The sequence below is a fragment of the Sorex araneus genome, chromosome 5 (assembly GCF_027595985.1).
Source record: "Sorex araneus isolate mSorAra2 chromosome 5, mSorAra2.pri, whole genome shotgun sequence".
NCBI lineage: Eukaryota > Metazoa > Chordata > Mammalia > Eulipotyphla > Soricidae > Sorex > Sorex araneus.
The window spans coordinates 76,871,491-76,883,655 of NC_073306.1; positions in this window are offsets into that span (position 1 = coordinate 76,871,491).

Sequence of the window (12,165 nt, forward strand, 5' to 3'; positions counted from 1 at the left end):
AGAAAACTGCTGGAGTGTTTTTATCTCTACAGATTAGATTTGTTCTAGAATTCTATATAAGTTGAATCATGTAGCTTATATGTATATAGGTAGTAGTGAGAATCATTTGTCTCAGCAAGGTATTTCTTAACTCCACCTATTGTAAAAAACTAAAGCTCACCGAGGTGCGAGTGCACTCGCGGGCTCTCCGGGCGGCTCTGTCTCACCACCCGCGTTCGGTGCTCTGGAACCGCAGTGTGTGGACTGGATCGGGACGGCCGGTGGTCAAGGACAGGCGAAGGAAGAACGAGGACCAAGCTGGTTGCTGATTAGTTACCGTTTATTCAATCTTCAAACTTTCTCATCTCCCGCACTCCAAGCTCCGGCCTCTCTCTGGATCAACTGCCACTCTTCCCTGGCTTCTCTCTCTCCTCCTACTTGTCTCTCCCACCTTGCCCTCTAGGCTACAACCAGCCAGGTAGCCAAATCAACATAAGAAAGCCCTTCCTGAGGGCAGGGCACTCCAAAGCCCTTCCTCACTCTTAAGGTTTTTTTCTTTTCCTTAGTCCAGGAACTTATTAACATCTTAATACTAGTTATTTTTGTATGGACATAGCAAGGGATACATTGAGGCTTGCAAGGCAGCTCTCCTGACAACATCTTGCCACAGGCTCAGACCACAGCACTCAGGCCAGATTAATCATTTCTCACCCTAGCAGGGTCCAAATCTAGTATCACTGTTTGGATCATGACAGCATTTGTCCATGATCAAGCTCTTAACTTATAGTTAAGCATTAGGCACTTTGGCCAGGCCCATCTCGATGCCAGGGTAGCACACAACTCACCACTTGCCCTGGGTCCTTCTTGTCCCACGTCTGGACCGTGCTTTGGGGGTGCTAGGAAGTAAGGGCAGCTGAGGCTTAGGTCAAGAGAACAGATGCCCAGGAGGAAAATATCATGTAGAGTCAAATGACTCCCAGGTTACAAAAGCATAACATTTGTTAAGTCTTCCTGTGTCCATACAAAAAGGACTTGCTCTGAATAAACTATGCAAAGGACTCAAGGAGAAGAGAAAAACATTATTTACAAGTCAACAGAACACTAAGAAAGAAGCTACAAATAAACAAAGAGGAATAGGAGCACTGTAATGGGAGTAACCCAATAAACCTAAACTACTGAGGCTATGTTATCCTACAACCTATATTGCTATTTATGTCAATAAGATATTACTTTTTATTTTGGAGTAATAAAATCAACTGACTAAACAAACATTTCTAGTATAGAGATGATTAGATGATAATAGAAATAAAAATAATAAAATTACCATAAAAAATTTCAGGATTTTGTGTAGACATATGTCTTAACTTCTGTTAGATCAATGCCTAACAGATGACTTTTTTTTCACTGTCATTGTGTCACTGTCATACTGTTGTTCATCGATTTGCTGAGTGGGTGCCAGTAACATCTCCATTCATTCTAGCACTGAGGTTTTAGCAGCGTCTCTTTAGTTGTCCTTCCCAACGGTGCCGCATTAGAGGCTCTTTCAGGGTCAGGGGAAAGAGACCCATCATTGTTAGTGTTTTTGGCATATAGAATATGCCATGGAGAGCTTGTCAGGCTCTGCTGTGTGTGCAGGATACTCTCAATAGCTTGCCAGATTCTCTGAGAGGGAAAAGTAGACAATAAGAGATCTCGCCAACACAAGTACATCCACTCGATTCTGGGAGCTTTGTTTTCTAGTCTCTGGATCTTGGCCACTGATGGGATTACACGGCACCAGGGGCAGTTTGTGGGAGTTACTGCCTAGCTACTGGAAAATGGGGGATCTGGGTGGAGGAGGCCCAGTCCCGATCCGAGCAGGCTTGGAGATCTCAGCCCCAGGTCCTGCACACCTGGGTTCTTCTGCTGATTCCTTCATTAATGAAGCTCGTCTGAATGTGTGGAGAGTGGCCTTGAGCATGGCTGTGGTTGGGTTCTGAAGGTCTTTGGCTGCTGGGGCTCTGCTCAGGCTGGGGGAGGAAACTCAACCCGGCCCCCTCGAGGAGACCCCAGTGAAGACAGCCTGGCACGGGGGCAGGAGATGCTATATGTATAACAAATATATTTTCCAAGCCAATATTTTTAAATTTTTCTCTTACACTTTATATAAACACTGTGGTTTATAAGGTTGTTCATGATGATTTGTTTTGCATTCAATATTCCAACACCAATGCCACCACCATTATACTTTCCTTCCACTGGTATCTCAATTTTCCCAACTCTAAGCTAATTTTTTGCCTTTTAATTTCTTTATTGGTGTGGTTTGAGAAGATGCTTTTGATGAAGTCCAATTCATCAAAGTTTCTGTATTTTATAAGAAAAATATTTTCCTGTCTCAAGACTGTTTTCTTCTAGAGCTTTTACAAATTTAGTTTTTAGTCTAGGTTTTTCATCTTTCAAATTAGTATTTCTCTTCTATCTAATTTGTATTTAACATCCCAATCTATTTCTATCCCTTAAGGTGAAATCACTGATTCAACATATATTTTCTTTTCTAATATGCACATCTAAAGTTATGAATTTTCCTTGAAGCAAATATTTAGTGACTGTAAATTTTTTCCCTAGGCACTATATTAAGTAAAATTGGAAGATTCTGTTTCAACCCCAGCACTGTCAGAAGTAATTCTTGAGTACAGATCCGGAATAATCTCTGAGCATAGCCAGGTGTGGTCCCAAAATCAAAGAAAAAAATAATATAAAGTTGAGTAATCTTATTTTAAAAATAATTTATTACAATATATTGCATATTTCACTTCAATTGCTTATTTAATTCACCAGTAGCTGAAAGTACACAGTTTGATATCTAAGAATTAGTAATTTTCTATAGTTAGCAATTTCCTAGATATATTTATTTTAAATATTGTAAGAATAACATTCTCTTAAGACTGAAAATAGAAAACGTACTTCAGTGTTTCTCAAATTTTTTCTTATTCTCTATTTAGTCATTCACATTTCAATGTACATAATAATAAGGATTTTTATTTCTTTTTTGCCAATTCTAACATCTTTATTATTTCTGGATTTTTACTGTTATCTAACATTTTCTGCTATTTTACATCATATATGTTTATTTGAAAATTGGACATTCTGAATATTTCTTATCTGGGTTTTTAAATTTTCTTTTTAAAATGCTTACAGTGTTGACCTGAGTGATAGTACAACAGATAGGGAATTGCCTTGCATACAGCCAACCCGGATTTGATTCCCAGACACCATATGGTCCCGCTGGCATGGCCAGAAGTGAGCATAATGGCAGGAGTAAACCCTGAATATTTCTAGGTGTAGTCCAAAAACAATACCCTCAAAATGCTTATCTTGGGTCCAGAGAATTAGTACATGAGGTAAAGCACCTTTCATGAGACAGCTTTAGTAAACCTTAGTTCTATTACCAGCACAGCATATGGTTGCCTTAGTTCTGCAGAAGTAATCTGAGCACAGACTCAGAGATGGCCCCTGAGACAATCAGGTGTGGCTTGATGCACCCACTGAGTCAAGAAAGAAAAGGAAGGAGGGAGGGGAAGAGGGAAGGAAGGAAAGAAGAAAGGGAGGGAAGGAGGGAAGGAGGGAGGGAAGGGGAGAAGAGAAAGAGAGAGAGCAAAAGAAAAGGAAAGAAGGAAGAAAGGAGGGAAGGAGGAAAGGAAGGAAGGGAAGGAAGGAAGGAAGGAAGGAAGGAAGGAAGGAAGGAAGGAAGGAAAGGAAGGAAGGAAGGAAGGAAGGAAGAAGGAAGGAAGGAAGGAAGGAAGAAGGAAGGAAGGAAGGGAGGAAGGGAGGGAGGAAGGGAGGGAGGGAGGGTGGGTGGAAAGGAGGAAGGGAGGGAGGAAAGGAGGAAAGGAGGAAGGGAGGGAGGGAGGGAGAGAGGGAGGGAAGGAAGGAAGGAAGGAAGGAAGGAAGGAAGGAAGGAAGGAAGAAGGAAGGAAGGAAGGAAGGAAGGAAGGAAGGGAAGGAGGGAAGGAGGGAAGGAGGGAAGGAGGGAGGGAAGGGGAGAAGAGAAAGAGAGAGAGCAAAAGAAAAGGAAAGAAGGAAGAAAGGAGGGAAGGAGAAAGGAAGGTAGGAAGGAAGGAAGGAAGGAAGGAAGGAAGGAAGGAAGGAAGGAAGGAAGGAAGGAAGGAAGGAGGGAGGAGGGAGGGAGGGAGGGAGGGAGGGAGGGAAGGAAGGAAGGAAGGGAAGGAGGGAAGGAGGGAAGGAGGGAAGGAGGGAGGGAAGGGGAGAAGAGAAAGAGAGAGAGCAAAGAAAGGAAGAAGGAGAAAGGAAGGAAGGAGGGAAGGAAGGTAGGAAGGAAGGGAGGGAAGGAAGGAAGGAAGGAAGGAAGGAAGGAAGGAAGGAAGGAGGAAGGAAGGAAGGAAGGAAGGAAGAAAGAAAGAAAGAAAGAAAGAAAGAAAGAAAGAAAGAAAGAAAGAAGAAGAAAGAAAGAAAGAAAGAAAGAAAGAAAGAAAGAAAGAAAGAAAGAAAGAAAGAAAGAAAGAAAGAAAGAAAGAAAGAAAGAAAGAAAGAAAGAAAGAAAAAGCTTATTGTTGGCCTACCAGTTCCACTTGGTTTTTGGAGTCTTTATTGTTAGTGGTGTTTTCTTCTTGTTGTTCAGGCAAATCTAAAGGAGTCTACTCAAAGGTTAAATTGGTATTTGGTTTCAATCCTGAGGTTTATATATTCTGGTATTTTTTAGCAAATCCCTGGATATTGTATGAAGTTTCTCTATACTGGATATATAGATGTCAATTGCTTCCATGCCCTGCTAATCCTGATAACTGTTCAGGTTACGGTTTGCTGATAGTAGTTATTTTTCAATAATTACTCTTTGACAAACCTTGAAATCTAACCCCATACACATGTCATTAATACTTTGCTAGACTCAAGGAAGTTCCATACATATTTTTAAGTCTTTATCTGCATTGCTTTACTGCCCTCTCTTAGAACTGCTGTCTTAATCTCTCTCTTAGCTCCATAATATCGTTGCATTCTATTTGATTTGGGGGCTAGCGGATCATAAGACTTGACATATTTTCCTCCTTTTGTGGAACTCACTGCTGCTTGCTGTCTAATGTCAAAAACAACTGGTTAATGAGTTAGAGAGATAGTAAAGAGGTTAAGATGTTTACCTAGCATTTAGGCAACCCTAGTTCTATCCCTGGTTCTGAATATCATCCCTGAGCACCGCCAGCAATGATCTCTGAGTACAGAGTCAGGAATAAATCCTGAACATTGCCAAGTGTGGCAATAAATAAGTAAACAAACCAAAATAATCCACAATCATTTTACATATATGTAAAACTATGTATGTGTGTATATTATATGTAGGTATCACTGTATTACTACATCACTGTCATCCCGTTGCTCATCGATTTGCTCGAGTATATATAATATATTTTTTGCTTTTCAGGTCCCACCTGGAGATGCACAGGAGTTATTCCTGTCTCTGCACTCAGGAATTACTCCTGGTGGTGCTCAGGGGACCATATGGGATGCTGGGAATCGAACTCGGGTCGGTTGTATGCAAGGCAACACCCTACCCGCTGTGCTATCAGACTGGAGTGCTAGGACAGCAGTTAGGGCATTTGCCTTGCATGCAGCCAACCCGGGTTTAATTCCTCCGTCCCTCTCAGAGCCCGGCAAGCTACCAAGAGTAACTTGCCTAGCAAGCTACCCATGGCATATTAGATATGCAAAAAAAAAGTAACAAGTTTCACGATCAAAACATTACTGGTGCCCGCTCAAGCAAACTGATGAACAATGGGACGACAGTGCTATATATAATATATTATATCTGATATAATATATTGTATATACCTATACGTAGGTATGTTTTCAATTGTTCACTCATTGTTTATGACTAAAAGACTAGTCTAACATAAATTTTCATCATGGCCTGTGGTAAATGTTCATATAAAGAAATATTATAAAAAATATCTCTTACATCACATCTGACAACATAAAAGCAGTTCTCAATTTCCATAACTAATAATCAATTAATAAGTATTTCTTGGTCATACAACAACTCAGGCAGTAGGTCATAAGTAATTTATGCTGTAAATGCTACATTCTATCATACTGTCTCAAGCTCAGGGGAAGATATCAAAATGACATTGACTACAAACAAACCTGAATCTAGGTTCTACCTTACCTGTGTCACAGCTCACAATTCATTACAGCCATCAGTGCATCAAAATACAAGTGTTAAGAACAGCCATTTATTTTACAGATTAAAAACTTACCTCTAAAATTTAAATGACTCTCAATACCTGACTTCCAGCAATGTCTTCAGCCATTATCTCTTGCTAGTCTATTTTACTCAGCTCATCTTCCAGTTTCAATGAATTTCACATGATTCTCAGATGAATCATACCTCTGCTAAGCTCAACACCTTTACACATGTAGCTTCCTCTCTCTGAAGTGTTTAATCTTTACAAGTCAATCCTTATCCTGCTTTCAAGAACCTCCCCCCCACCTTGGATTAAATATTAATCCAATGTTAAAACATTTATTGAGTGCTTTCAATGTGTCAAGTACTCTTAAAACTCTTTACATCAACCCATTTAGAACTCACAATAACATCTATGCTAACTTTAAAGATAAGGAAATTAAGGCTTACGGAATTTAAGTGATCGCTCAAGGTTACATTGCTGAGAGCAGGGATATTAATCCAGATTTATAGAACTCCAGAGCTTATGCTTTTAACCAGTAGAATTATTACACTTATATTTTTATTATGCTATAATTATCCGGGGAATTTTTTAAATCCCCATAATAATTAATATAGAATTTGTGACAATGAAATTTAAACATTAGCCACTCTTAAAATCCTGTGGGTACTAGTAGTGTGCAGTCAAACATGATAATCAGTGTACTACTTTATACCAGTACTTTGAATTTGGTATAATCAATGAGATCACAAGGATTTAGTCCAAATAAAAATTAGTATATTGGAATTTATTATGTCCTAAATGATTCCTGTTTATAAATTGTGGAAATAGGGGAGGTAGAAATCAATTACTCAAAGTGGCCACAAACTCAAACACCAGGCAACTGTTGAAATATTGAATATCAAAAAAATCTACTATTAAAGTGATAATAAAAATATGCTTCATTTCTAATTGTGGTTGGCTGACTCTAAGTTACTGTTCCCTAGATACAGCTGGAAGCATAAAGTAAATAAGGATTACTACAAAATTACTCTACAAGTATAGGATGTAATACTGCTATATTATTAAGTAAAAGGACTGAGCACCGCACAAAACTAATAACATTTGAGGCAAAAGGTAGAATAGTTCATGACAGAATGTTATGTTTATCTATCCATAATTTTTGAGGAACATAACAATGGTGGAATAATGAATACCCCAAAGCAATGAAAACAAAGAACATGAGAATAGGCATTCTATAGGAAACATGCCACTTGTGGGGGGTAAGGGATAGGATGAGGAGGGGGCAACAATTATGGTGGAAGAAAGTATTCAATTAGGAGGAGGTGGTACTTAATAGTGGTAACATGGTATGTATGAAACCCTATCAGCAGCAGCACTGCAAACTACAATAAAAAAACAAACATATATATATATTTTTTTTGTGTATATATATATATGCCATAAGCCACTTCCTGCAGGTGCCAGATAATCTCTTCATTGGCCACCCTTTAGAACTCACCCTTTAGAACTTTACTTCTCCCGGAAGGGAGCATAAAATGAGGCCCCATAACCATGCCACCAGACTCCTTGCCACGGGCACCCCAGAGGGGGGCAGGTGAGAGCTCTCCCCATCCAAGGCTGGAATGAATGGTGACGTTACTGGCGCCTGCTCGAGTAAATCAATGAACAACAGGATGACAAGGATATAGTGATACTATATATATATATGTATATATATATATACATATATATATATGCCGAGCCTGGCAAGCTACCAAGAGTATCCGCCTGCACGGCAGAGCCTGGCAAGCTACCCGTGGCATATTTGTTATGCCAAAAACAATAACAAGTCTCACAATGGAGATGTTACTGGTGCCCACTCGAGCAAATCGATAAAAAATGGGATGACAGTGCTACAGTGCATATAGATGTGTATGTATGTGTGTGCATGTATGTGTGTGCGTGAGTGTGTGTGTGTCTGTGTGTGTGTGTGTGTGTGTGTGTGTAGGCAATGAGGGTAATGGAGGGCTGGAGATTGATCGAGGGAAGTGGACACGTGAAGGAAGCCGTGTTAAAACATTGCATGCCTAGATCAGCACAATCACAAATAACTTTGTAGTCTCACAATGACTAAAAATATTTTTTTCCTTCAAATTCTTCAAATCCAATGTCCTGGTTGCTTCCAAGAATAGGATATGTAGTTCATAGATCCCAAAATATGAACCCACTCTTCCCCTTTCTTTCAAAACCTCGTACAAACTATGTTTCTAGTTTCTTTCTTTAGTTACTAGAAATTTTTCAAGTCTAAGAAGGAAGTTCAGGATTACAAATAATTAAATGTATTAATTCCCTAAAATCATTTGTATATTTACAAATACCAATGTGTCTAAACTCTGCCTGCATTTATCCCCTGATCAAATTCTAAATTACATAGATTCACTTAGAATTACTAGTTCAACCACGAGGAAGTTCAATAATATTACAGATGAAGAGACCCCATTCCCTAAAGAGAATTAAGTTGTTTCTGAGGAATGAAAGTCCTTTATTGTTGTTCTGTTTTATAAAGAAATAAAATAATGTTCTATAGGAGACAAATTCTTTTTAACTTTATGAATTCTATAAATATCTATATAATATTCTCATTTTCAAATTTGGGGGGTGTGACTGTGACGATTGAGTTCACTGTTTTCAAATAAAAAATAACTTCCAAAATGATGGTGGCTTACAGCAACAATATCCAGCTTCTAAGCACATTACCACCCATCTTAGATTAGTATTTTATGCTTTACACTCATCATAGTCATCATAGTTCATGAGACTTTGTGAAGATGAAAGTGCTGGTAGTCAATCCAAAAGGTAAGAAGATGTAGCTAACCACTTCCTGACTTTCACTCGGAAGTAATTTCATTTTACTTGTCTTCTCCAAAGGGACCTAAAAAAAGCAAACTTATACAATTTGCAAATTAATAAATATAGCTAATGACCATGTGGAATATTGCGGTAGCTTAGAGGGCCTGCTTTGCAAGCCTATGGCCATATGTTCAAATTCCAGGTGTCCTACATGTACTGAGTGTAATTCTCGATGCTCTATTGTTTGAACCTGGTAACTCTGCTTTCTGTGATCCCTTGCATCACAAGCAGTTATCAGCCAAATTGCAGTCACATATATGTAAGCACCATCAAAAAAGAGTATGATCCCTGGCAAACATGTAAGTGAGAGCCATAGCAAATCCTGGCAACAGCTACAACCATAACTTTCATGCTTCAACTAAGAGCGACCTCCCACTCTTAAACATGAGTGTAAGAACCACAGATAAAAGTGTGCAAACCTTGGCTAGCTCTACAGCCAAGTATGCAAGCACAATAGTCTGATCTGTGCTCCCAGTGAGCATCACGGCTAAAAGTGTGTGAACACCAGAGCCAGTTAGATGTGTGTTCAACCACAATGATGAAATGGGAAAGAGAGAAAGAACAAATACAAATAAGTTAATTAAATTTTAATATATATAACTGATGATTACTGCAATATGTCCTTCTTTTATTAAATATTTGGTTTATTCTCTTTCTCCTATGCAATATATGTCCACTTATATTCAGAAAAAAATGAGTTAAACTGTTGAAGTAATTCAAAGCTCAGAGTCTTCAAGTAATACACAGAGGTCGTTTTAAAAATCATTGAGTCATTGCTTCATTCACGAAAGAAAATGCAAAGAATTACTGGTATATGACAAGTTTAAAATATTTTGCAGATGTTTTGAGGTCCCCTATCTTGGAAGAAAAGAAATATCTTGGTTAGACCCTGATTACTTATTTGTCCACAGTCCACTGTGGTCTCTGGATTTGTCTTCTGATAATGTTTCTTTCCATTATAATTTTGGGCTTAAGGGAATATACCCCATTCCCTGACCTTAGAAATTTATAACTTCAAGAGTTATTTTAAATATTGAGCTTCATATGCTTGTGATTTGGGAGCCAGTGCAAAATTCTTAAAAATTTAGCAGGCGGCTTTTCAATTTTGTTCTAGTGAATTTCATATGCCATTAATCATACTCACAGTTGTTTTCTAGACAGAATTCTTAGATTATTTTCCCATGTATATTATTGCCACCCCCACCTCTAATTCTCCTCTTGATTGTTTCTACTTTGGGAATATCAGATTTCTCCAGCTTACCAAGCTTCAATCTCTTCTTGCTTAGCACTAAATATCCTATTTGAGTATCTTTTTGAGTATAAAACACCATTCATCCAAAGTTTTTAACAACAGGTATCCCTCACAATTATAAAGTTCTTTAAAAAAAAGAGTTCTTTTTTAAATATTTAAATTGAGAATCAATCATCTAAATTCATGGATTTTAAACTCCTATTCTCTTTTAACTTATGTTCACAAGTACACAGATTCTTTCAGGAAAAAAAATAGAATAAATTAGTCTTTTTCATAATGTCTTACCCCAAGAATGCCCAATAGCAGCCAACCCATGCTAAACAGATCCACATATTTTAGGTTATTTTGTTAGAACAACACCAAAAAGTGATAGGAACTAATTCTCATGTCAGTCAGGGTAGATTAGATTTTGATGCAGTAAGTCCTAATTTAAGTGCTTTCCCATATCCTCCTCAAAAGTGGTGGAGTATTAGAGGGTTCTTTTTCTCCCTATTGATAGCCATCACAGAATGTCAGGGATGTATATTCATTGCTATTATTCAGAATCCCAATCCCAATCTCCAAACGTGCCGACTATGAGATCAGGACTAATGAGAAGACATGCTGAATCACACAGTCTATTAAAGTATCTGTGCAGAAATAACATGCATGACATAAGCCAAACCACATGGCCACACTAACTTCTGGGAGGGTTAGAGCTCACTTTACCGTAGGAGAACTAGAAATATTTGATGAAAACTTCACATTACAGAGCTGGAATTAAAGAAAAAAAGTTTTATCATTTAAAAGGTAAGTGATAAAAATAAATCATAAAAATCAAAGGAATTTTGTCACATTAACAGTAACAAAAATCAAAGGAATAAATTTTCCTTCCATCATTAATTATATTTGGAGAGTTTCCAGATTACAGACATGAAAAAAAATCAGAAAAATGGAAAGGAAGTCTTAACTGGGTGGAGGTGGAATGGGTGGAAAGGGAGAAGGGAAAGTCATACCCAGTGGTGCTCTGGGACTACTCCTGGCTCAGTGCTTGGAGTTGTTCATGTTAGTGATTAGTATCATGTGATACCAGGGACAAAATTCAAGCATTTTTCAGGGAAAGTATGTTCTCATCAAATAACATGCTACAATTTCCTATTATAGTTAGTATTGATAGGTCTAAATATTTACATAAAATTATAAGATTCACTTAATTCCATCTAAATAGCTTAAGAAAATCATTGCTTTTTATATAAAAGACAAATCACAGTTATATCACAGTTGGTATGTGATCAATGAAAGAATTCCTGTAAAGAAGAAATTTTTTTTTTTTTGCTTTTTGGGTCACACCCAGCGATGCTCAGGGGTTACTCCTGGCTTTGCACTTAGGAACCACTTCTGGCGGTGCTTGGGGGACCATATGGGATGCCGGGGATCGAACCCGGGTCGGCCATGTGCAAGGCAAATGCCCTACCCACTGTGCTATCGCTCCAGCCCCAAGAAGAAATTTTTTTAATAGCTTCCACTCAAAAGAAAGACACCAAATCACTGTCACATTTTAGCAAAAATAGATATTTTAAAATTTTGTTTCTTATGGAGTTGTTTCCTAGTGGTGCTCCAGGACCCAGGGGCCATTCTCAACAGCATATGGCTTGGAGGTACAGGTCTGATGACTTAGTGATCAAGCCCAGAGATACAATGCGGCTTGGACCCCCCTGCTAGAAGTCACCAGGGCTACATTCAGCAGTATTCAGGAACCATGAAGTGCCAGGGATCAAAACATAGGACCTTACACATGCAAGGGGTGCTCGCCAGTATTATTTCAACATCTATCACTTACCAGAGTAGCACTGTAGCACTGTCGTCCCCGCTGTTCATTGATTTGCTCAA